This window comes from Ambystoma mexicanum, chromosome 5q (genome assembly GCF_040938575.1).
Source record: "Ambystoma mexicanum isolate Mex_15411 chromosome 5q, UKY_AmexF1_1, whole genome shotgun sequence".
Taxonomy (NCBI): domain Eukaryota; kingdom Metazoa; phylum Chordata; class Amphibia; order Caudata; family Ambystomatidae; genus Ambystoma; species Ambystoma mexicanum.
Window position 1 is genome coordinate 355,494,285 of NC_090933.1, and position 25,249 is coordinate 355,519,533.

General features: G+C 44.3%; 1 long non-coding RNA gene across 1 annotated transcript in view; it reads left to right on the forward strand.

The window, feature by feature from the left end:
- Positions 1-25,249, forward strand: part of LOC138498579 (uncharacterized) — a 532,598-nt gene that overhangs the window by 345,708 nt on the left and 161,641 nt on the right. The window lies entirely within an intron of this gene.

The following is a 25,249-nucleotide window of genomic DNA, read 5'->3' on the forward strand; positions in this document are numbered from 1 at the left end:
CCTTTGCATGGGGTTTACTTTATAATATGTAGCACCTTGATGCCTGACAGGATCATACTGCCATGACCCTTGCCCCTGGCCCTCACTGGCAAATCAGCCTTCCAGTTAGGGCCAGGTCAAAGGCCTTAAAACCTCATCCAAGACTCTCTTGGAATCAGTCCTGGCGCCTTTGGTGCCAGGCTCAATACCATCAAGAAGACCAACATTAGAATGGGACTATTTACTTGGGACTATTTAACTTGGGGGGGGGGGGGTCAGCCAACATGGAGGCACACACATAGCTCAGTTACAAGGAACTGAGCTATGCGGTCTAGTCTTTTGGTGTGGCAGGCCTGGGACTACTTTACCTGGACTACTTTGGGTGTAGCGGGCTTGGGACTATTTTACCTGGACTACTTTACCTGAGACTATTTAAACCACACCCAAACAGCAGAACATGCTTTGCGCTATTCTGCTGTGGGCAGCGTAACGCTCACCGTGACCAGTTCTTTGATGCCAGTTTACCTGAAACCAAGGACCTGCAGAGAGAGAAAGAACACTACGAAACTTACCTGGAACAGTATCCTGTCTTCAATCCATCGCCGATTCCAGTTCCACTCACCTGGAATACCATAACCTGGAAAGAAGAGAAAGAAAGATAGCATTAGTAAGCGTTTACATACGTTTCCTCCCGAATGAAGAAAGCCACACAATTTTTACCTGGGTAGTCATCTCCTGGTCAGTATCATTGCTGGAACATTACGGCGCTCGTGAGGAACATCGCAACCTGCAAGGAGTGAAAAGACACAGGTTAGCAATATAAAAGTCGGAACAGCGTCGGGCATCGCGCATTACTCACCGGACAGCATCGCGCACACCGCGCTATCGCCTACCGGCCCATGCTCATCTTCAAACTGCATGACAACACCAAAATACCTTTCCATACCTAAAAGGAAAGAAGCAAGACATTATTATTTGAACTAAGAGGAACATAAGAACTGCATATAAAAACTGTAAAGCAGCAAAGCTACGGAGTAGCAGCAGGCCTGGATTCCCACAGTGGGGGCTTGCACCAGTGAAGTAACTTGGTCGCTGCTCGCCCCCACATCAATGCGCCCCTGCCACGAGGAGCAGGACGGAGAATCCACCTTTTACAATATTAAGGTGAGGAGAGGGCCCAAGGGGGAGGAAGGAGTTGAGGCCAAGGGAGGTGGTAAAACATAAAGACAATCTCGTATTGAATCCAGCTCTCCTATATTGCAGACCCATCTTTAACCAGAGGCCTTACCAAGGGACTGAGAGAGGGTTTGAGAGTGCAAATCATCCAACCAGGGCTGGGTGGCGTCCCTGTGGATAACAGGTGAGTGTACTAGAATGCAAAGCCTCAATAATATTATTCACCTGAGCATCATGGAGACTTCAGAGACTGACCAGTTAGTTCAGTTGTTGGGACAATTACGCGCTGAAGTACATTCAGCCAGGCAAGAAACCAACGCTCTTAGGAGGGATTTGATTGTTACTAAGGATCGTACCGACGAAATAAGTAGACAATTGCTCCAATCACAGGCAGGGCAGACGCCATTGCCTGGTAACATTCCGCCAGCACCTGTACCAACTTCTTCCACCAATCCAGTACAAATAATCCTTCCTGGGGCAGTTCCTTTAGCTCCACATGAACGATTTACAGGGGACCCCAAGAAGTACGCAATGTTCATGAACCAGTGTCGTCTTCATTTCCTTTGCGGGCCTGGGGTTTTTCCTAAAGACCAAGCATGGGTTGCTTTTGTCTTGTCATATCTGAGTGGCAGTGCTGCGGATTGGTCAGTACAATTAGTAAGTCAGGATAACACGTTGTTACATGACTTTGGGGGTTTCCAGATGGAAATGGAAAAACTCTTTGCTCGTCATACCCAGGGCCAAGCATTAGACAACAAACTTTTGCCACTCCGTCAAGGAAGTCAAGACTTGCTTACATATATAGCAACATTTAACAGACTAGTCGTTGAAGCTGGGTGGCCTGAGGAAAAAAGGACCACACTATTTCATCGGGGTCTATTAGGGAAAATAAAGGATGGCCTTGCTCAAGTGGTTAACCCACCTAAAGACTGTGGAGAATTCATCAACCTTGTGGTGCAATTAGATCACAGATTACAAGACCGAAAAGCGGACCGGATAAGATTAGACACTCAAGCTGTGTATGGCCGGTCAAAGGATAATGTTCCACGTACAATGGAAAACACGGTAGAACCCATGCAAATCGAAAGTGTAGGGCCCCCTTTAACTAAAACTGAAAGAGACAAGAGAAGGCAACAGCAATTATGATTATATTGCGGAAAATCTGCCCACTTCCTCAAAGAATGTCCACTGAAACCACCAAGGAGAACTGTTGGAGACACAGAGAAAGAAGATAATAACAAGGAGTCGGAAAACTACCAAGCCCGGCAAGCATAGGGGTCCGATTGTCGAGCGAGAAGCATGAGCCACAGACCTCACACTTTGCATTACCAGTAATTTTGATCAATCACCAACAACTGTCTCGGATGCATGCTGTTGAAGCATACATAGACAGCGGAGCAGTTGGGAATTATGTAGACCAAGACACTGAGAATTTATTGCATTCAATCTCATCAGCGCTCCTCAGTTTGGACTGATCTTAGAGATGCCATGGTTGGTAGCTCGCAACCCTCTAATAGATTGGCGTGCCAAGAAGTTGGCCCTTTCCGATGATTTTGCTCGCACCTGTTATTACCAAGAAAAGGGGAAAAAGACGTATGTACATCTGCTACTCCCAGTACGGCGGGGATTGTACTAGGTGTGACTAGTACTCTACCAAATGAATACCAAGATTTTCAAGTCGTGTTCCAGAAAGAACAACCAATACTCTACCACCGCACAGGCCCTACGATTGTCAGATCGACCTCATACCTGATGCGCAAATTCCTTGTGGTCGAATCTATGCACTTACTGAACCAGAAAACCTCTATTTGAAATCTTATTGTGATCAGTACCTGGCAAATGGATTTATCCGCCCATCTATATCACTGGCAGCCAGTCCCTTATTCTTCGTACCAAAGAAGGAAGGAGATTTGAGGACTTGCATCGACTATCTCGCATTAAACCAGATCACAGTAAAAAAACGTTATCCACTGCCCCTTATTCCCGAATAATTGGATAAAGTCAAAGACGCACAAATCTATACCAAACTGGACCTTAGGGGGGTATACCATCTTGTTCGAGTGAAAAAAGGAGACAAATGGAAAACCGCCTTTCGCACCAAATACGGCTTGTATGAATACCAGGTAATCCCTTTTGGACTTTGCAATGCTCCTGCTGCATTCCAGTACTTTATGAATGATGTTTTGCGGGAGTTAATCAACGTTTGCCCCCTAGTTTACATTGATGACATCTCAGAGTATTCTGCTACAAAAGAAGACCATGTCAGGCATGTCCGCACCATCCTTACTAAACTATGCCAACATAAACTGTATGCTGAACTTGAAAAATGCTCTTTTCATGTCACCGAAGTGGAGTTCCTCGGTTTTATCCTCACACCAAAAGGTATCAGAAAGGATAGGCACAAGGTAGATGCCATTCTTAACTGGCCATCACCAACTTCATTTAAAGGAATCAAGAGTATGTTGGGCTTTGCAAACATTTTCCGCCGATTCATCCCAGATTTTTCCCAAATAGTGCATCCAATTACATCAATATTGAGAAAAAACAATAAAAAGTTCCATTGGACCGAAGAAGCAGAGAAGGCCTTTCAAGAACTTAAGAAAAAACTCACTTCTGCTCCAGTTCTACTGCATCCTCGCACAGACCTCCCTTATATAGTTGAAACAGATGCCTCTAGCATGGCTAGGGGAGCTGTTCTCTCACAAAGGGACCCAGGAACTGGTCAGTTACACCCTGTGGCCTTCTGGTCACGAATATTCTCACCTCCCAAACTCAACTATGCTATCACAGACAAAGAACTCTTGGCTATAAAATCAGTTTTCAAGGCATGGCAACACTATCTCCTTGGTGCTAGACATACTGTCACTGTCATAACTGACTATCGAAACCTGCAATACCTAAAAACAGCAAAGGCTCAATCATCCTGTCAACTGCGGTGGGCTCTTTTCTTCGCTGAATATGACTATGTGATCACCTACCGGCCCGGAGTCCGAAACGGAAAGGCTGACGCCTTGTCCCGCATGGGTGTTGATGAAAAGGTATACATAACTCCAGATCCAGTAGCCATCATTCCAGAAGACAAACTCCTGGGTCTTACGACAACATTGACACAGGGGGAACTCCAAAACAAGATCCAACTCTTAATGGATCCCACTTTCTCACAAGAGTGGTGTACTCAAGGAGAACATTACACCATTAAAGACCAGTTACCATATTTTACGAACCGTCTATACTTGCCACGTAAAGATTTACAAGAGCAGGTTATTTCGGGTTATCATGACTCCCTTATTGAAGGTCATCCTGGAAGTGCCAAAACTTCTGCTAAAGTAAAACAAAACTATTGGTGGCCCACATGGCGTAAAGACATCATACAATTTATCCAATCTTGCGGTGTGTGTGCACAAAACAAGTCCCAACAGCAGAAACCAGCTGGTCTTCTCCAACCATTGGAAATCCCTCCCGCACCATGGCATTCATTACAGATCTACCTCCCAGTCAAGGATTCAACACCATCTTAGTAGTTGTAGACTTGTTCTCTAAAATGGCACATTTTATTCCTTATAAGAGTCTTCCAAATGCATCCAATTTAGCAAAAGTATTCCTGGAGGAAATCGTATGGCTACATGGCTTTCCATCGGTCTTGATCTCAGATCGAGGTAGTCAGTTTGTATCCAACTTCTGAAGGAAATGCTGTTCAATGGCCCAAATTGACATTGGACTATCCACAAGTCACCATCCTCAAACAGATGGCCAAATAGAAAGAACAAACCAAACCCTCGAGCAATACTTACGTTGCATGTTTTCTTGGATTTTCAACATACTCATCGGTGTGTTGCGTTACTAGCCCAGATGACAATTGAGAGCCATCCACTGCAGTTATGTTTTCCGCTTATAGTTTCTGCCGAAGAGGGAGGCCTATTCATGCGGCTACATCCTGATCAATATAGTTACCCACAGCTCCACTGTCAATATACGCTTCCAAAGCATGTACCCTTGATGGTTGCTGGTGGTGGACTATGAGTACCGGAATGACTAGGTGTGAGGTCTGAACTACTTTCTTCAATTTGCTCGACAAGTGGACCCCTAAACTTGTCAGGCACTGGAGTTTTCTGGGGTCAGGTCTTGTTCGTCATTGCTGTTATCCGTTGCACCTACTGTTTTCTTGGGAGGTTTTACTGGGCAATCCCAAAGAAAATGTCCTGCCTTGCCACGATATAAACAAAGTTGTTGTTGACTCCTCTTTTCTCTCTCTGCCTTGGATATAGGGGCCTGTAACCCCCCAATCTGCATAGGTTCATTTGTTTCATGAGCCTTGACTTAATAGTCCCTGGGTCGCATACAAACCAACCTCCCTTCAGTTCTTTTGCGATCCATTTTTCGGTCTTGTAACCCATGATCCAGTTGTACTGTCAGATTTATGTATTCTGCACAGCACTCAGATGGGTTGACCACTTGGGCTAGCACGTCTTTTAATTCCCCACGTAGTCCTCGATAGAATAATGTGGTTATCTTTTCTTCGGGCAAGTTGGTTTGTGCAATGAGGCGATTAAAGGTGGCTATGTACGTCAGAAGATCATGATTTCCCTGTCTTCAGGACAACAGTTTGTTATCTAGGGCCTGTCCTTGGGTGTGTCTTGCAAACAACTTTTATAATTCCTGTTGAAATTCCCCAAAATTGTGGAGTACTGGGTCATCCTGGTTAACTAATGGTATGGACCAGTCTGCTGCACTGCCTTCTCAAATATGAAAGTACGAAAACAACTCTGGCACTATCGTTAGGGAAGGCCCCAGGATGGCACAAAAAGTGAAGGCGACACTGATTCATAAATATGGCATATTTGTTGGGGTCACCAGTAAACCGTTCAGGTGGGCCAAAGGTACAGCCCCTGGGAGTACCACTTGAACTGGTGGTGATGGCAGTGGCAAAGGGGTTGGTGCAATTCCACGTAAAGGGACTTGTCCTGCTTGGCTTTGAAGCACCTGTCTTGCCAGTTTGTCAGTTCATTCTCGAGCAACAATTAGATCCCTCCTTAAAGCATTTGTCTCTTGTCTGGAGGCATGCACTTCAGCCCGTAGTTCCCCCAGCAATTCGGAGTGGCTTTGCGTTCTGTTATGCTCACCTGGTCTCTGCGGGGACGTTGGGGCACGGTTGGAGCCCTCCTAGGACTTGGCTCCCTTCGATTGACTCTCTCCCCCAGTTGCTGCGAAATCGAAGACTTGGGATGCTGGTACTGCCCCTGAGAGAAGATTAGAGGCAGTGAGAATTGCTTGGTGGTGTCGTGATCCCCCTCGACCCTTTCATGCCAGAATGAAGTGAGTAAGAGTTTGCCCATGCAAGCTCACCTGTTTTGATGTAAGTATGAGCTCTCCGTCCTGCTTTCTCTCAGCAGGGGTGCCGTGGATGGACCTAGTTGTGTCACTGGTCCTTAGCGTGGAGGTCCAGACTGGCTGCGACCAATTCCGCCTTGAAGGTAGGTGTTTTATAACAATGATTATAACAATGATTATTGTCTGTATCTTTTGCGGTGATTTCCCCAATGATTATTGTCCGTAACGTTATATTGTCCTTTCCTCTCCCTCTGGGTATGAAGATGACCCACGAGTACGTGGAGATGGAAGAGATTCCAATCCGGAGAACCTACAAGAGGTAAGCGGACTTTCCAGATGATGTGCAAAGTTCGTGAGTTGCGCTGCCCAGCGTTTAAAATGTATCCAATTGCTAACCTTGCACTTTCTTTCTCCCTTGCAGGTGCAGCCGATCATCGTTTAATCGCAAGCGGTCCTCTGAACTCCTGCCGGCTTCCGGATGAAGGATCCGCGAGGATGCTGCACCGGAAGATGACTCTGTGTGGATGGGAGTTTGGGACAGGTAAGGATGCCAGGTGCCGCAAGAGGTGGATTCGAGGAGACAGGTAACAGGCGTTCGGCCGCTGCAGAGTTGGAAGCGGGTAGCAGTGCTTCCAGCGATGGCATGGCTGGTCTCAGGTAAGATGCGCGCGGTAGCTGCAGAGGTGGAAGCAGGTAGCAGTGCTTCCAGCAATGGCGTGGCTGGGCTCAGGTAAGATGCACGTGGTAGCTGTAGAGTTTGAAGCAGACAGCAGTGCTTCCAGCGATGGCATGGCTGATTCAAGTAAAATGCAGGATGGGTTCCGGAGACTGAAGATGCTTGTGCTGGACGGGCACAGGTAAGGATCTGTAGACGGCGGCAAGCGTTATGCTGCTTCAAGCAGACTAACAGGAAGCGCCAGCATGCGGGTGGGGCTGGTTTATATAGCCTGGCCCCAGCCACTCCCTTTAGGCCCCGCCTTGTGGCCCCTCCTTGCCACTCCCCCGTCTTCTGCACGTGCTTCCAATGCTTTTGTATGGCCACGCCCGGCCTAGGTGCACGCGCTTTGAGCATACTGTGTGCAGAGCACACTTTTAAATGAGCTTGGTGCCAGAGGCACCAGGACTGGGTCCATTGGGACCCTGCAGGATATAAAGTTAAAGGCCCCTGGCCAGTGGCCATGACATATATATATATATACATATTTGGCCTGCTTACTAAAGATGCAAAATCCATCTTTTTAAATAGTAGACTAATCCATGAGATATATGGGCGAAACACATCTGGAACAATTAACTCAGTAAAATATAAAATGCATGTCCTTAATGCGAACCCTTGCAATGAGACAATGTTAAAAAAATAAATGCAACCCATACTGCATATCAGCTCCACAGACAAACTAGAAGTGAATTACCTGACACTCCCTATGTGTCAACAAGCAACAGCACGACTAAATAGCTTAGGAAAATGTATCTCCAACACAGCTGGATTGGAAAAAATATTAACTTTGTGTCTTAACTGCAGAGTAATTCTAAAATGTAACCTTGATGTAGAACAAGTTTTAGTCAATGGAGCAATTGGTATAGTTGCTGGCTTCCAGACATATCCACATGACAACATTCAAGTTGTCAACATCCACTTTGACAAACTTGCATAAGTTAAAAAATTGGCTGCACAATACCATTTTCCTTCTTTTCAAAGACATGTGCGTACGCAGAGAACAATTATCTCTATCTCTTGCATATGCCATCACTACTCACAAATTGCTAGGTTTAACCCTAGATCACACATCCATTGACATTGGCAGCACAGTCTTTAAAGAAGGTATGAGTTACTCAGCACTTTCATTTCTCTGTACACTCAATGGTCTATTCCTAGTTAAATTTGATGCAAACAAAGTCAACACTGCCCAAACCAAAAAGGTAGGCAAACCCTTAATACCCAGTTCAAAGGGCTGAATTACACACTAATATAAACAAAAGAAGAATGAGGATGTATTTTGAAACAAAACTGTTGTATTTATTCAATCATTATATAATTTTTCAAAGCTGCCATTGCTAGCGAGTTTGTTAGCAAAACATAATATACACATTAACAATTACATATACAATTTATTTCATATACATTCATAATAAATTCATATAAAATCATCACAATATGTATATTTTTGTATATATAAAATAAAAAATAAAAATAGATATACACATATTATCTCCTAAACTGCAATGTGCTAATATCCACCACTGCCATCGATCAATTGAGAACAAATGATAAAGGAATATGTCTATGCCAATAATGGGTGTGAATCAACAATTTTGTAGACTCTAAAATCCGACACCTAAACATAGGTATCTTAATAAATTAAAAGCAACCAAAATCAATGGAAATCCACCACAGTCTCCCTACACGCAATGGCCTATGCCTAGTTAACTTTGATGCAAAGAAGGTCAATGCTGACATTCCTTGCATCGTAGAATACAACAGACAATGTGCACTGTTCACCCCCATCAAGATATGTACCCTGTACCTGAAAAAATAAAGTCTTTAAAATGAAAACTAATACAAACAGAACCTATAGCAGATCTTACAAAAATAATGCTAAAGAAGCAATGACCAACTTCTTCTCAATCAAATAATACAACCACAAAACTGTCTACTACAAACTCAACTGCACGTTCATCAGAAAACAAACAGACAAACATCTCTTGTCAAAGAAGATCTGCAGACCCATCAAACAATGCATAGGTTCAACTCCGGCCCATTTAAATACAGCAATACAACTGGAGTAAATCGCTATGCAAATGTAACAATCTTCTCTTCCAATTGCCACCAATTGTTCACACCATTTACTTAAACGGCTCAGACCATTTGTGTTTGCAAATGCTCATCCTTCATAGAAATGCCACAAATAATCCTGACAACACTTACAGTGTCTCAGGTGTAAGGCAAGAAGTGGACTGCTGAACAGGAATGATAACATTTACCATAAACACACATGAAGATCCACAAGAATTCCTAATGTACTTTCTTCAAGAACTGGAAACCAAAAACATCCCTATAAATGTAATCTTCAAGATTTCATACATGTGGAAACATACATGCACTCGCTGCAACCACGTTTTACAAGAGCACATCCCTTATGAATGATTTGTGTATGTATCCACCCCAAATTGTGAATCCATTCCATTTCATGAGCTTATGCAGAATGCAACACATGGCATATTATGCCTTTTTTGCAATTCAGACAATCAGTCCAGCATACAAATAAACTCACATAGCCAATATGTCATACTAATGCTGCTAATGTACAATGCAGATGGTACCAAAAATATCTGCCACCCAAAAAGTGCTCTTCCTATGGGTTGAGCAACTTAACCCATAACTACAGGGCTGCTTCCGCAGGCCCTGTAATATGCAAAAGTGTGTTTGTATTTTCGGGGTTGGCTCCAGCCCCATAACAGCATTTGGGTGAAATTGTTTGCCCACGGTCGACATACCAGTCTGCGGTGTACTGTCGATAGTGAAATATGACCAATCACACCCATTTGCCCTGCACAGGGCAGGGTCCAGCCCTGTGCTATCAGTATAGACAATTTCGGGAGATTGCTGATTTTGCGATTGTTGGCTGTAGTCCCACAACAGTTGGCTGGCTGGTTGAAATTTTGGCCTGAGGTTGGCATACCAGTCTGGGATGTATTGTCAATGCTAAAATAGACCAACCCACATCATTCACCCTGCACAGGGCGTGGTCTGGCCCTGTGCTATCAGTATGGATGATTTTGGGAGATCACTGATTTTGCAACTTTTACAAAAATAGGAAGTTAGAATACAAGGTCGGAATACCAGTCTGGGGTGTTTTGGCGATAGTGAAATTTGACCAACCCCACCCATTTGCCCTGCACAGGGGTGGAGTGGGGTCCGACCCTGTGCTATCAGTATAGACGATTCTGGAAGATTGCCGATTTTGCAATTTTTCAAAAATAGGAAATACAGGGGTACATCCTATGCAACATTGAAGAGGGTTTTTTTAAAAAAAAGTAAGACAGTGGGACTGGGTACCTAATTACAGACACGTAGATTCTCTCCAGAGTTATACCTGTATGATAGGTGTTGTTCATAGTTACCTCCAGCCCCAAGCTTATCTTCGACAATGCCCACATATGGGAATGCGGGGATTTAGGCTAAGGCTGAGGATAAATCAGTTACAATTACTTACTGTAATAGGGCCACAGCTGGGCCTCCTCAAAAAAGACAGATATTGCCGAATGTGTCAAAATACTTTATATCCAGAGACAGTGAAACACATATTTTCTGAATGTAAGATATTGGGCACAGAATATATGAACTGGTTGGGACCATTTTTATATAACTATGAATACATCAAGATTTTCTCAATACGGATAGCCAAAAAGTTCATATTGCAATGTATCGGCTGTGGTTAATTATTAAAAAACGCTTTGCTAGTGCAACAAGAACTATCGGAATGAAATTGTTGTCCTTTTAAAATAATTAGTTTTAGATATTTTAGATGGATATTTAAATCCCTGGCAAATATTTATATTGTGTACGTTATGCTGTGTTTGTTTTAATGGAATAATGTTTTTGATGTACAGTGTTTTTAGTGTTTTAGTGTTTTGTAAAGTTTATTTGAAACTAAACAAATAAATAAAAAAATAAAAATAGGAATTTAGGGCACAATGGGCCTCATAATAATGTTGCCGGTCTGGAAACAAAGATCCCAGTAAGCTCACTGGCACCCTTGTTTCCAGACCAGCAAACTACAAGTCTGCCTGCCAGAGCCGCTGTGCCCCACACGTCTGACCTTGCCGTTGTCAAGGGAGCACCGGCACCGTTGCTAATGGTGCCGGTGCTCCTGTGTCCCCACTCACATAGAGTCCCATGGGACTCTATGCAAATAGGGATTAACAAATGTACCGGAGCCTGACTTCCTGGCTGCCGGACTTGTAATAGCCGTGTGGCACTGGGGAGTCAGGCGCTGGTAAATTATTATGGATCCGGTCACAAACCACTGGTAGCACCGGCAGGGTCACCGCCGGACCCATAATGAGGCCCATAAATAGGCCCAATAATGAAGCCCAATATAACGTCCACAAGGCTATAGAGAAGACTCCCACATCCATGTCAGCTACAGACCCAGCAACGCCAGGTGGTATGCCTAGCACAATATATAAGTGAATGCTATACACAGAACCTCCACTTAACTCATTGAGGAAAAAATAAAAGCAATTCAGTTTGTTACAATCCCTCTTCAGTCTGCGAAATCAGACAAGGACCTAAGTGGGAAAAAAGTAAAATGTAGTCAGTATGGAAATATTCACTCTTTGGTACTTAAACAAGATAAACATATCTAGTTATAACAAAAAAGGTGGACTTTAAATTTAAACTTGAACCATCTCAACTTCTTGGAGAGATGTGTCATGGAATGCAGGAAAACACTCTGTGAAGAACGGAAGGTGGATGTAATTACAAAAAATATATAGAAGACCTCATAAAGCCTCCAAACTAACAATAAACTGGTGTCTAGCCTGTATTCTAATGGGACCATCAATGGTGAAAGGGAACCATAAAAACAACTAGCTTCTGACTCCTTACTTGCTTTGATGCATTGGCCTCTTGCCATTAGTTAGTAGCATTTGTAGCAGGAAGGCAGATATCCCTTTGTTCATGTTGCACAGCTCATCCTTACCCAAGATCTGAACACAACTACTTCTGTTTCTTCCTATCATACTTCCGAAGTAAACTCTGAGGTAGATGTTGGCTAACAACACCACAGCTCCCAACTTGGGATGTCCTTTGCCACTTCCCTGAAGGGCTTCCCCCCACTCATTATGCTATTCCCAGTGAAAACGATGAAACCTAAACCATTTGGAACATCAGAACTCGGAACACTAGGTCGGCAACTAAGCATGACTGCAATTATCACAATCTATTAGAAGATCTAAGTAGTGACATCCTCACTATAACAGACACATTGTTCATGGACAACTTTGTAGATCTTCTTACCAAAAATTTAAACAAATTCTGACAAAGAAAGATGCACCCGTTCCCGAGGGGGTTTGGCCCTCTTGTACCCACCCAAATAGTGTCTGAAATCTGCACACAATTACCTTTGAAAGACTGCTCTAAAGGTACTCCCTGAAACCTCATATGGCTCTTTTCAAGACTATTATCAAATGACCCTCCGGTGAATACACTTTTTGCCTCAGAGACTAGTTAGACTTTTTTCTGGTGTTCAATATATTCTCAATAAGTTGTTTAACACGGATGACTGCAACATTTGACTGGGCTGCTCGGCTAGAATGACCATTTCTGCTTTTTTAGAGTACATGTAAACCTCTCTGCCATGCCCATACCAGGCACCCACCTTGGGGGACATACACTAGATGCCATTCTCCTCTAACGTCTACATATCTAACCAATATCAGGAGAGAGTCCTACCAAGGGTGAGAGCCAACTCTCATATCAAATTGCCCAGAATGTGCTCAAAAGATAATGCCCCCTCACACACTCAGCAGTGTTCTGTCAACCATGACCATAAGAGTGGATAAACCCTTGCAACTTCAAAGAAACTTTCTCCTCAACAGTTGGTTTGGAACTTCTAGCAATTGTTACCCAAAAAGACTCAAAAAGGATATAACCAAAGGAAAAGTCACCCCGACAGCAATAACATTAAAACCGTGAAAATGTCTGGCTAAAGCCAACAATGTGTGGTTTGATGATGATTTGGCTCACCTCAAAAAGGCCAGAGACCATAAACAGAAAACACAAGACAACAGGCCTGCAAAACCAAAGAGGGCATAAATACTTCAGCTACCAGAAGAAAAGGCTTACATCTAGAGTCTCACCAACAAATTCTTTATAGTTCTTTCATGATCTTCAAAATGTCAAACTCCACTAGAATGCTTCTTATCTTCCCCTGCCTCCCAGCTTGGAAAAATGTGGCAAACCGCTTCCATGATAATGTCAAAGTTATATCCAATAATATTGTCAATTAGTACCCGGCGAGGGAGAATCAGAATGAAAGAACCATTCTGATTGGCCCTCGCCAGGGCATTACCTGCCTTTGTCCCCGGCGGGGAACTGAAAACTATACATGACTGTTCATTTCTGAGAGCCGGTAATTTGGTCTCAACGTAATTGTGGTGGGAACAACCTCAGGGGACCGAAGTCCAAGGTGTGGGAAGTGGTGTGAAGGCTAGAATGAGTGTGTGCCATTTTCCAAGATAAAGAGTTAGGAGGGCCCGCCGGGCTCTGTAAAAATACCCATGAAGTCAGGCAGGATGGGTGTTGAGTGGAGAGGAATATGTGTGATAGCAAGAAAGGATCTGTTAAGTGTCCAGCTAGACCGAATTTTGTGGTTGGTCGTTGCTGCTTTCTGGGGGTAAAGGTGTTGTGTGCTGTGTTTAAGCCTGGAAGAGCGTTATGTGTCCAGCTAGGTCTGAATTTTTGTTGCAGTTCATTGCTACATTATAATGCATGCAGGTGGGTAGCCATGCCTCCGGACAAAGTTCATTGATGAGGTGCGTGCATACGTACCTTGAGGTTCAGACGGAGCCTTGTCTTTGAAGTATGCAAAACAAAGGGGGGTCTGGGAATCTTTCTACCAGCACAAACACAGCCCAATGACCTTTTCTTGGGTGAATAATCCCTGGGAGAGACTCTACCAAGTCTTTAGCTCACTATCCCTTTCACAGAGAAGAAATTCCCCTGCATATCAGTCTTTGTCCAGCCCAGGGGCAGTCCAGCACCGAAATACTAGGCAATTCTCCTCTGAACTAGAGTACCAACAGCAACCCCATACACGTGTTTCAGCCTTGTTGGGCATCATCAGTGAGGTAAAGCCGAGCATCTCTAAGAACAGTGAGCAAGGGGTCCACGTCTGGATCGCCCTTGTAACTCAGGGTGAGACCCAAAGTTAATTTATGCAAAACAAAGGGGGGTATGCAGGGAAATTTCTTCTCTGTGAAAGGGACAGTGATCTAAAGACTTGGTAGAGTTTCTCCCAGGGGTTATTCACCCAAGAACAAGTCATTGGGCTGTGTTTGTGCTGGTAGAGAGATTCCCAGACCCCCCTTTGTTTTGTCTTTGAAGTAGTTGAGTGCTATGGTAATCTGTAAAAGGGGATGTTATCTCTAAGTGCAATCGAACATGCTGGCCTAATGCATCCTCTAAGCGCAATAGACATGCTGTCATCCTGAAACTGATGATTACAATTTCAAGTATCTTGTGAGTGAAATTTTTATCAATCCCCATACTCTTTTGACATCAGACAGGCTAATAACATGGATCTTCTAGGTGTGCAGTCAAGACCGAGTGCAATAGACAGGAAAATTCTGGAATTATTTCGTGCCATGGGCAGGCTATCCTGATGCATTTAATGTGTTATATACCGGCTACCCTCTATAGCTACTCTATAATATATAGGTTTGCGTTATGGTTTCATGATTCTTACTGCCATTCTGCAGAACAAGCCCAGTGATGTCAGAGTGGAATGTGGTGGCGGGACAGCATGAGTGATCAGAAAGTGACAGTTACATCTGGAGCTGGCTCGGTGTAGATGGCCAATGGTCGGTCGGCATTCGATAGGTCTTTGCTTGTAATTACCTTCAACTCTAGACTTCCTCATTTTGTATACCTTATGTGCCTGGTGTATCAACGGACATTAAAGCTCATTGTACACAGAGAGTGGATCCAGTGCCCTTTGTAGCACAACAAACTCTCCCACCACAGTTAGCTTTTTACAGAAATCCATCGTTAGTCACCTCATTGTAAAATTTCAAGTGAATTTCAGTAGACATCCCTTTATTTCAAACTTTTAATTAGAAATACATATTTATCTCATTATTTAAAAATCTCAGCTGATTGTGTTCGATAAAGTGCATAAGGGTTAGTAAATATGTGTAAAAATCAGCACGCACCCAATTTCAGAATATATTCCCAAATATACAGGTTGTCCGCTCTATCTGACTCTGTTCCTAAAACACTCCCTCTGTACTAAGGGGAATGACCTGAGACACTCCCTCTGTACTAAGGGGAATGACCTGAGACACTCCCTCTGTACTAAGGGGAAGGACCTGAGACACCCCCGCTGTACTAAGGGGAAGGACCTGAGACACGCCCGGCTGTACTAGGGGGCAGGACCTGAGACAGTCCCTCTGTGCTAAGGGGAAGGACCTGAGGCACTCTCGCTGTACAGGACATGAAACACTCCCTCTGTACTAATGGGAAGGACATGAGACACTCCCTCCGTACTAAGGGGAATGACCTGAGACACTCCCGCTGTACAGGAACTGAGACACTCTCGCTGTACTAAGGGGAAGGACCTCGTATCAATGTTTAGAATATCACAGAAGCAATCTTGTCGACACCCTTTGATTCTGCCTATTTCCATGGGTCCAGGCACATCCTATGTCCCGCCATCTTGTTACAATGCTGACGACTTCATCAGGACATTTTCATAATTATTTAAATATACATTCAATCTATATGCACTTCCAGCGATGTTCATCATTTCATTCTACAAAATAATTAAAAAAATCAATTTACACCTACAATTCTCAAAAGAGAAACACTTTTGAAATAGGTGAAAAGCTCCAATAATACACATTTTGGAATAAGAAGTGTGCGAATATAATGTCCTTTTGATCACAAATAATGCGACCGTCATTCTTCCAATTATTTTCCAGAATATGCTGTTGTTAGATGCATGCGTCGATGCACCACGTGACTTTTAGCTGACCACGCAACACATTTGGTTGAATGCTCTCCCATGAACGCACTTGTTCTGCCCTTATAACGTTCTAGGTCCTTTACTGGCAAAGCGTGGCGTGGCGTTTGTTACTGATTGCCAACGTAATAGGACTCTTGTTCTTGAAGGTAAGTGGACAGGCTGGAATCCAAACCTATTTCAAGTTGCACACACAGCTCAGCAGCAGTGTAGTTACCCAAAGAGCTATCTGACCAGCTGAGGCAGTTGACTACTTTAGATATGCTCCGAACCATTTCTAACAAGATGGGCATGAAAGTTACCATCCTTCTGAAAAGAAAAGGGGGTAAGTGTGCTAGGGGGCCGTTCCAGAATCAAGGACGGTGTTGCTTATGCAGCACTGATGCAGCATGTCTGTCTACTAACCTCTTTTGCACAGACGCAGAAGTGCATTTGCTGCAGCAGCGAGACCAGAGACCAGCTCATGCCCTCACATATGATACCCAACACGTTCTACATAGGACACATCCCAACCACACACCCTTCCATCCACTAAATGTGGTTCTGGCTTGCAACCCGCTAGACAAGCCAAAAGTACTACAATGCCGCACATTGTGAGTAACACAGCATGACACAGTCCTCCATTGAATACTTTTCGAGTAGAAGCATCATCCAGATAATTGAAATGTACAAATTCTCTTTGAGAAAAGGGTGAAAAGAGGGTGATGAAGGAGCTGATGTCCTGGAGTGTCCACGCTAAAGTACCCTCAATTGATGGATGACTGTCCTATGAGCACTGTACAAGTGTATGGCTATGGTGTAGTGTGCACTTATGACAGTCCTATTAGTATTGTACACGTGTATGGCTATGATGCAGTGTGCATTTATGACAGTCCTATTAGTATTGTACAAGTGTATGGCTATGATGCAGCGTGCACTTATGACATTCCTATTAGTATTGTACAAGTGTATGGCTATGATGTAGTATGCACCTATGACAGTCCTAAGTGCATGGCTATGATGTAGTGTGCACTTATGACAGGCCTATTAGTATTGCACAAAGTTATAGCTATGATGTAGTGTGCACACATGACAGTTCTATTAGTACTGTACACGTGTATGGCTATGATGTAGTGTGCACACATGACAGACCTATTAGTACTGTACACATGTATGGCTATGATGTAGTATGCACTTATGACAGTCCTATTAGTATTGTACATGTGTATGGCTGTAATGTAGTGTGCACTTTTGACAGTCCTCAGTACATGGCTATGATGTAGTGTGCACTTATGACAGTCCTATTAGTATTGCACAAAGTTATAGCTATGATGTAGTGTGCACACATGACAGTTCTATTAGTACTGTACAAGTGTATGGCTATGATGTAGTGTGCGCACATGACAGTCCTATTAGTACTGTACACATGTATGGCTATGATGTAGTATGCATTTATGACAGTCCTATTACTATTGTACACGTGTATGGCTGTGATGTAGTGTGCACTTTTGACAGTCCTAAGTGCATGGCTATGATGTAGTGTGCACTTATGACAGTCCTATTAGTATTGCACACAGTTATAGCTATGATGTAGTGTGCACACATGACAGTTCTATTAGTACTGTACAAGTGTATGGCTATGATGTAGTGTGTGCACATGACAGTCCTATTAGTACTGTACACATGTATGGCTATGATGTAGTATGCATTTATGACAGACCTATTACTATTGTACATGTGTATGGCTGTGATGTAGTGTGCACTTTTGACAGTCCTAAGTGCATGGCTATGATGTAGTGTGCACTTATGACAGTCCTATTGGTATTGCACAAAGTTATGGCTGTAATTTAGTGTGCACACATGACAGTCCTATTAGTACTGTACAAGTGTATGGCTATGATGCAGTGTGCACTTATGACAGTCCTATTAGTATTGTACAAGTGTTTGGATATGATATAGTGTGCATTTATGACAGTCCTATTAGTATCGTACAAGTGTATGGCTATGATGCAGCGTGCACTTATGACAGTCCTATTAGTATTGTACAAGTGTATGGCTATGATGTAGTGTGTGCACATGACAGTCCTTTAGTACTGTACACATGTATGGCTATGATGTAGTATGCATTTATGACAGACCTATTACTATTGTACATGTGTATGGCTGTGATGTAGTATGCATTTATGACAGTCCTATTAGTATTGTACAAGTGTATGGCTATGATGCAGCGTGCACTTATGACAGTCCTATTAGTATTGTACAAGTGTATGGCTATGATGTAGTATGCATGTATGACAGTCCTATTAGTACTGTACAAGTTTATGGCTATGATGTAGTATGCACTTATGACAGTCCTATTAGCATTGTACACGTGTATGGCTGTGATGTAGTGTGCACTTATGACAGTCCTAAGTGCATGGCTATGATGTAGTGTGCACTTATGACAGTCCTATTAGTATTGCACAAAGTTAGAGCGATGATGTAGTGTGCACACATGACAGTTATATTAGTACTGTACAAGTGTACGGCTATGATGTAGTGTGCACACATGACAATCCTATTAGTGCTGTACACACATATGGCTATGATGTAGTATGCACTTATGACAGTCCTATTAGTATTGTACACGTGTATGGCTGTGATGTACTGTGCACTTTTCACAGTCCTAAGTGCATGGCTATGATGTAGTGTGCACTTATGACAGTCCTATTAGTATTGCACAAAGTTATAGCTATGATGTAGTGTGCACACATGACAGTTCTATTAGTACTGTACAAGTGTATGGCTATGATGTAGTGTGCGCACATGACAGTCCTATTAGCACTGTACACATGTATGGCTATGAAGTAGTATGCATTTATGACAGCCCTATTACTATTGTACACGTGTATGGCTGTGATGTAGTGTGCACTTTTGACAGTCCTAAGTGCATGGCTATGATGTAGTGGGCACTTATGACAGTCCTATTAGTATTGTACAAAGTTATGGCTATGATGTAGTATGCACTTATGACAGTCCTATTAGTATTGTACACGTGTATGGCTGTGATGTAGTGTGCACTTTTGACAGTCCTAGGTGCATGGCTATGATGTAGTGTGCACTTATGACAGTCCTATTAGTATTGCACAAAATTATAGCTATGATGTAGTGTGCACACAGACAGTCCTATTAGTATTGCATTAGTATTGCACAAAGTTATGGCTGTGATTTAGTGTGCACACATGACAGTCATATTAGTACTGTACAAGTGTATGGCTATGATGCAGTGTGCACTTATGATAGTCCTATTAGTATTGTACAAGTGATTGGCTATGATATAGTGTGCATTTATGACAGTCCTATTACTGTTGTACAAGTGTGTGGCTATGATGTATACTATTCGCTTATTCTCAGCGTGTTGATTCCATGGCCACCTTTTCCCATTTCTGTACCAATACTAAACAGAGAAAAGATGTGCTGTACTCCTGAAGTACACATGCAAAAGTGATATGAATACACTTGAGTTAATGAGGTTAGCCAGTCATTGCATTCACCTTACTGCGGAGGCTCATTGTAGAAAAAATGACTGCAAATATATTTGATTTCATTAACATTCAATGATGGAGCAATGTGTGTATTTAATGTTTAATGTGTGTGAGGATTTTGAGATTTTTCTGGGAAGCTCGCCTTAGGACCGTGCGGTTCTATTGCACTCACTGAAGCAAGCTGGCAGGAAGGCTTTTGTGTCCGGATATACTGGCATGTCGACCGCTGCGTCATCTACAGGACCTTGCCCCGCAATAATTCCGCGGGTCCCGCAGTACTCATAAATAAAGGAAAACACTGCGAGCGTGGAGAGTTCTAGAACCAAAGCCCTGTAATTACACTAGAAAAGTGCCTGGCATTCCGTGCTTGCTTTGTGCAATTACGAGTGGCAGCTCAGAAAGGCATGGCGGGAAGCAGGTCATTAGATTTGTAATAGCAAGTGTCACTGCTTCAGTAATTGAATGTCCAAGCACTTGGTTTCAATGACAGATGAGAAATGGCACCTCATTTTAGAAAAGGAATCGGTGAATGGAATACCCAGCCTCAACCAATCATATATTGTGCCATTGCCAGAACTTTTGTTTTTACCTTACCCTGTATTGGGGGAGGAGGAATGAGCCAACCCATATCTGCACTAACAGGTGGAGCTCATCTATGCCTACCAAATAATTCAGACTAGAGCAGTTATGCAGCAAAAATTGGCTTCCGCTTTATCTTCGGAAAACAGGCCCCTGCTCTACTTGGTCGCTAGTGGCCTCCGGTTTATCTTCGGAAAACAGGCCCCAGCTCTACTTGGTCGCTAGGTGACCCGGGTCAAAATCACATGTTTCACTTCCGACGCACTATATTTCGATGAAAGATAAAATATTTCACTCCTTTGAGCATGAGCATCCATAGGTTGCAATGCCAACTATCTAAAATCAAAGTCTCGTTTTATTAAAACAGACAACCCATATCTATATATTCCCATAAACCCTTATCCAAGACATTGCTCTGTGCAGATAAGCACATGTTACCATCCAACAGGAGAAAGGACATGATCCTTTCCCCTGACCCAGTGCTTTCATCACACTTACGGTATGTCACAAATGACCCAAAAATCACTCTAAGGGTCTCATTACACGGATGGCGGTATTAGCACATGGACCAAGGTGCTATTAGCACCTTGGTCCATGCAGGTAAAATACCGGCACCGCCTTGGTGGAAGGGGGAATTACCGCCCGATTCCAAGGTTGGCGTGGCGGTAATTCCCCCTTTCACCACTGCCCTTCCCCATTCCCATTTTTGCCCCATAGGGCATAATGGGAATGGGGAAGGTGCTAATTACGGCACCGCAATTTTGCGGTGCCGTAATCAGCACCAAGGTCCCTTAGCGGGTTGGTTTTTTGCAGGCGTTAAAGCACCAACCCGCTAAGGGACCTCGTAGTAAGGCGGTAATGGTTAACGGTCCCCGTTAACATTAACGGTGACCGTTAACCATTACCACCATCCGTGTAATGAGGCCCTAAGTCTTTAGAGATGATTGAAGGGTTTGATTGGTTTATTTGTGCCTAGGCCGTCCCTCTCTCTTGTCTTGTTATGACCTGCCTTATCTAACCCTGGCATTCATAACCCAGGTTAGTTTTATTTATTGTTGACCTCTACTGCTGCCTCCTTAAACCTCCCCCCCTGTGAGCTTTGGTGAAAAGGGGCTCAACCCTGCATATTTGATCCATGTGGGCCCGCCGAGCTTGGTTGATGGTGTGCCGGGAAGACAAATGTTTGTTTGTGGGTTAGGATCAATTCTCAGTGGGTCTCCTGCTAAATTGATCGATGCAGGGTAGGTCCTTCCTTGGCCCTTAGTGGCCCTGTGGCCCTGGAGTGGACATGCAGACTTCCTGGCCTAATTCAGCCATTCTGTGAATCTCCAGCACCTCATGCTAGCAGATTCCAGTCACTCTGCAAAGGAGATCAACGAGAGAGAAAACAAACGAGATATTGGTGAGCCTGCCCAGCCACAAGGGATGCTGCCCAGTGCTTACCGGGACCGGCACATTCAAGCCCGCACCAGCACTGATACAGGCAAAACAAAACTGGCTTCCTGTGGAGCGGCATTCATATTCCAACAAGGACTATTACTTACATGATTTGAACTTGATACAGCATGGTGGGCCCACGCGGAAGAAGTGGGTGGGGTTCAACCCCCATATGTAACCATTGACTGTTGTAACACCTCCTGGGCAGGTAATACAGTGCTAGATTGGTTGGTGCCAGAAGCCCAACGAGAGGCAGAGTGGGAGGTTAAGAAGAGGGACAAGAAGCAGGAAGTTGTGTGTTGTTCGGTGAGGTCATAGGAGGTGGAGGTGGCAGACTAAGACACCACCAGGAGGAAGGATGGTGGACTGAAGGTTCCATGTAATAATGTCCCCGCAAAAATGTCTCCTGACAAAAAAGTTGCTGTTTTTTGCGGAGACATTATTACATTGAACATGCGGGGGACAACCCTGCAACCCCCAAATTGTTTTTATTTTTACAAGGGGCGCAGGGGACATCCCTGCCACCCATCCCCATACATAATAATGTCACCATATATAATGTCGCCAATGGTTTTTCCCGGCAACATTATGTAGGGGGACATTATGTATGGGGACATTATTACCTGATACCGGACTAAAGCGTGGAGGTGTTTGCAAGGAAAGGTGAGCTATTGGTTGGTGAGAGAAATTGGCACTATATGGTGAAGATATGTGCATGCAAGTTGAGTGAGAGTGTTAGAAATAGTGAAAGTAAGGAACATGACTGTTAAGTGAGGGGGAGGAGTGGGTGGAGTGCAGTGTAGTGGAGAAGGGAATGGGGGAGTAACATCAAAGGGTGGAGGCAGAAGGAAGGAAAGCAAGAGACATTGGACGGACACATGAAAGGAATACTAGGAGAGAAGGACGGGAAAAGTTTGAGGGAGAGTAGTGGGAGGAGGGCAAGTGGTAAGGAAAGGAACCTCAGGGACAGAGAGAGGAAGAAACCAGAGTAGGGATTTAGTGTCTGTGAGGCCCAAAATGACATTCCCTTTAGAACTAACATTGTGCTTAGTGCAGACCCATCTAAGAAAGTCTATAATTGACCTTAGATAAGTTGTTTGCATTTAAGACGTCATTGAAAGAAGGTAGACAATAGATAGTAGAGATCACTAAGCTCTATATACTAACTGGTGATACGAATGCTTGGCCTAGGAAGCAAAACGCGTCAAATAGATGAGACAGAAAGGGGCGGCCCAAGGGCCCTGCTTAATACTTTAATAAAAACCCTTGGACCACCTCTGGGATTTGGTCTTCTCTAGGACATCTGTGACAGCAGCCACATGTTCAGCGGGTAATCGTACTCTGTCTTAGTCTGTTTTTCATGCCTGCGTTCCTAGTGGTTGTTTGTCTGAAAGGGAAACTGGTATTGCATACCAGCAAATGCTTCACAGGGTGCGCTGTTTCTGGTACAAAGTAGTTTCTGCAACTGTGCACCTCTGGATGGATGTTATCAATCATGGCCATCTGCGGTTTTCATTTTGAACATCAAATAGAATTGTGTTTTATTTTATTTCTTTGTCCTTTCACCTGTGAATTGTCAACAAACTATTCATGTCTATAAGTGGTTATTCATGGTTACGCAAAGTTCTGGGGGTTACGGACAACCATGTATGGCAATCACATCATTGACACCACTAGACCCTGGTTGCCCATGGTCTTTCCCCAACCCATTTACTTTCTGTGGTTTGAAATGCTTACCCATGGTCAAGATGGCCTGAGTTTTAGTGGTGAAGTGAGAAGCCAGAGCCATACAGAGGGCCTGGGAGGGAACAAGAGAAAGTGGAAACTGCAGAAGAATTGACCAGGTCCTTGCAGATTTTAAAGAGTTTGGTCCTACTGTTAGAGTTAACAGATATGTGGGCTTGGGTGTAGACTCTCTTCATTGACATGACAGAGAGTCTGTATTGCCTTTGTAGCAGGCGGCAGGCCAGTATGTCAGAGGATGCACCCAAAGCCCTCCACTACCTCTGAACCACCCTGCACTTGCGTTTCAGGGCGGCGAGGTCTGAGTTATACCAAGAGTTGCACTTGGAGGTAGGCTTCAGACGGATTCTCATGACAGGGGCAAAGCCGTCCAGAGTGTTGGAGATGGAAAGATGAAGGTTAGAGGGGGCTGTGTCAGAGTGTGAGTTAGCTGCAGGTGTAGGAGGAGCAGAGAAAGTAGCAGCTAAGACATCCACTGACACACGCTTCATGGGCGAATGACAGAGAAGGCAGGTGGCAGTGCTGGGGTAGGCTTAGTCTGAGGGACAGAGAGTCTCAGCTGAGAGGAGAGCAGAAATTGGTCACTTCAAGAGAGAGGAGGGGTGAGCTTGTTAGAGAGTGAGATGTCTGAGGAGATGAGAACATCCACGTTGTGACCGGCAGAGTGTGTCAGTCAGGAGGGTAGAATGGAAAGAGCACAGAGTAGGGATTAGCAACATCCAGGTGGATGTTGAGGTCTCTAGGAGAAGTTTAGAGGTAGAGGCATGGAGAGAAGAGGAGAGGCCAGCCCACTCTGAGGTGGCCTGTAGATGGGGGCCACAGTTAGAGAGAGGCTAGTAGAGTTAGAGAGCTTGCAGACCTGGCATTCAAAGGAGGAGTAGGCCTGCAGGAATCCAGAGGACAGATGCAGGAATCCACTCAAGAATATCAGGGCTACTCCACCTCTGGGTCAGTTGGTTCTGGGTTTGGAGAGGATCTTGTGGTCATCTGGGAGGAGAGTGTCAAACCTCATGACAGAGCTGGCTTTGAACCATGTCTCAGTGAGAGCGAGGACATCCAAGTCAAGTTCTTTGAGGAGGTGGCAGATGTCAGAGGAGTGTTTGACAGCAGTGTGAGAGTTGAGAGTAGCGATGTGGAGCAGGTTGGCACATTTTAAAGACTTCCGGGCTGGGGTAAAGGCTTGAGGTACACCGAGTGTAAGTGATAGAGGAACCCACGAGTGGGCAGAGGTAGTAGCCAGAGGTGGCATTGTAATAGGTGGAGAGAAGAAGGAAGGGGGCAGCAGAAGAAGGAGGTGGTGTAGGAGTCAGAGAGGTGCTAGTAGGAATAGCAGGTGAAGGAAGGAAGTTGATAAGACGTGGGAGACACCTATCAAAAAGGAAGAGATTGGGCTGAGGGCCCTGGACCAAGACGGTGCCATTTAGGTAGACATTAATTGTGGTCTTGGTGGAGTGGAAGGAGGACAAGAGGCCCTCCCACCAAGTGCCACCATTAATGGGAGAAGAAGAGATAGGAGAGAGAGTCAAGACCCTATGAGGGGTCCATAGGTCTGATGAGGGAAAGACAAAGCTTTGGGCAGCCTGCACATGACCACTTGACTGCAGACCCTCACCAAGTCTGGACACGCGGGACATCTTCTTTGGATTTTGGAGTCGGAAAACCCACCGGCAGACACTCCACTGCAGGTAGCGACCCTGAACCTTCTCCAGCATAGACAAGTGAACAGATGTCATGACAGGGATGCTGTCATCCGGCGGC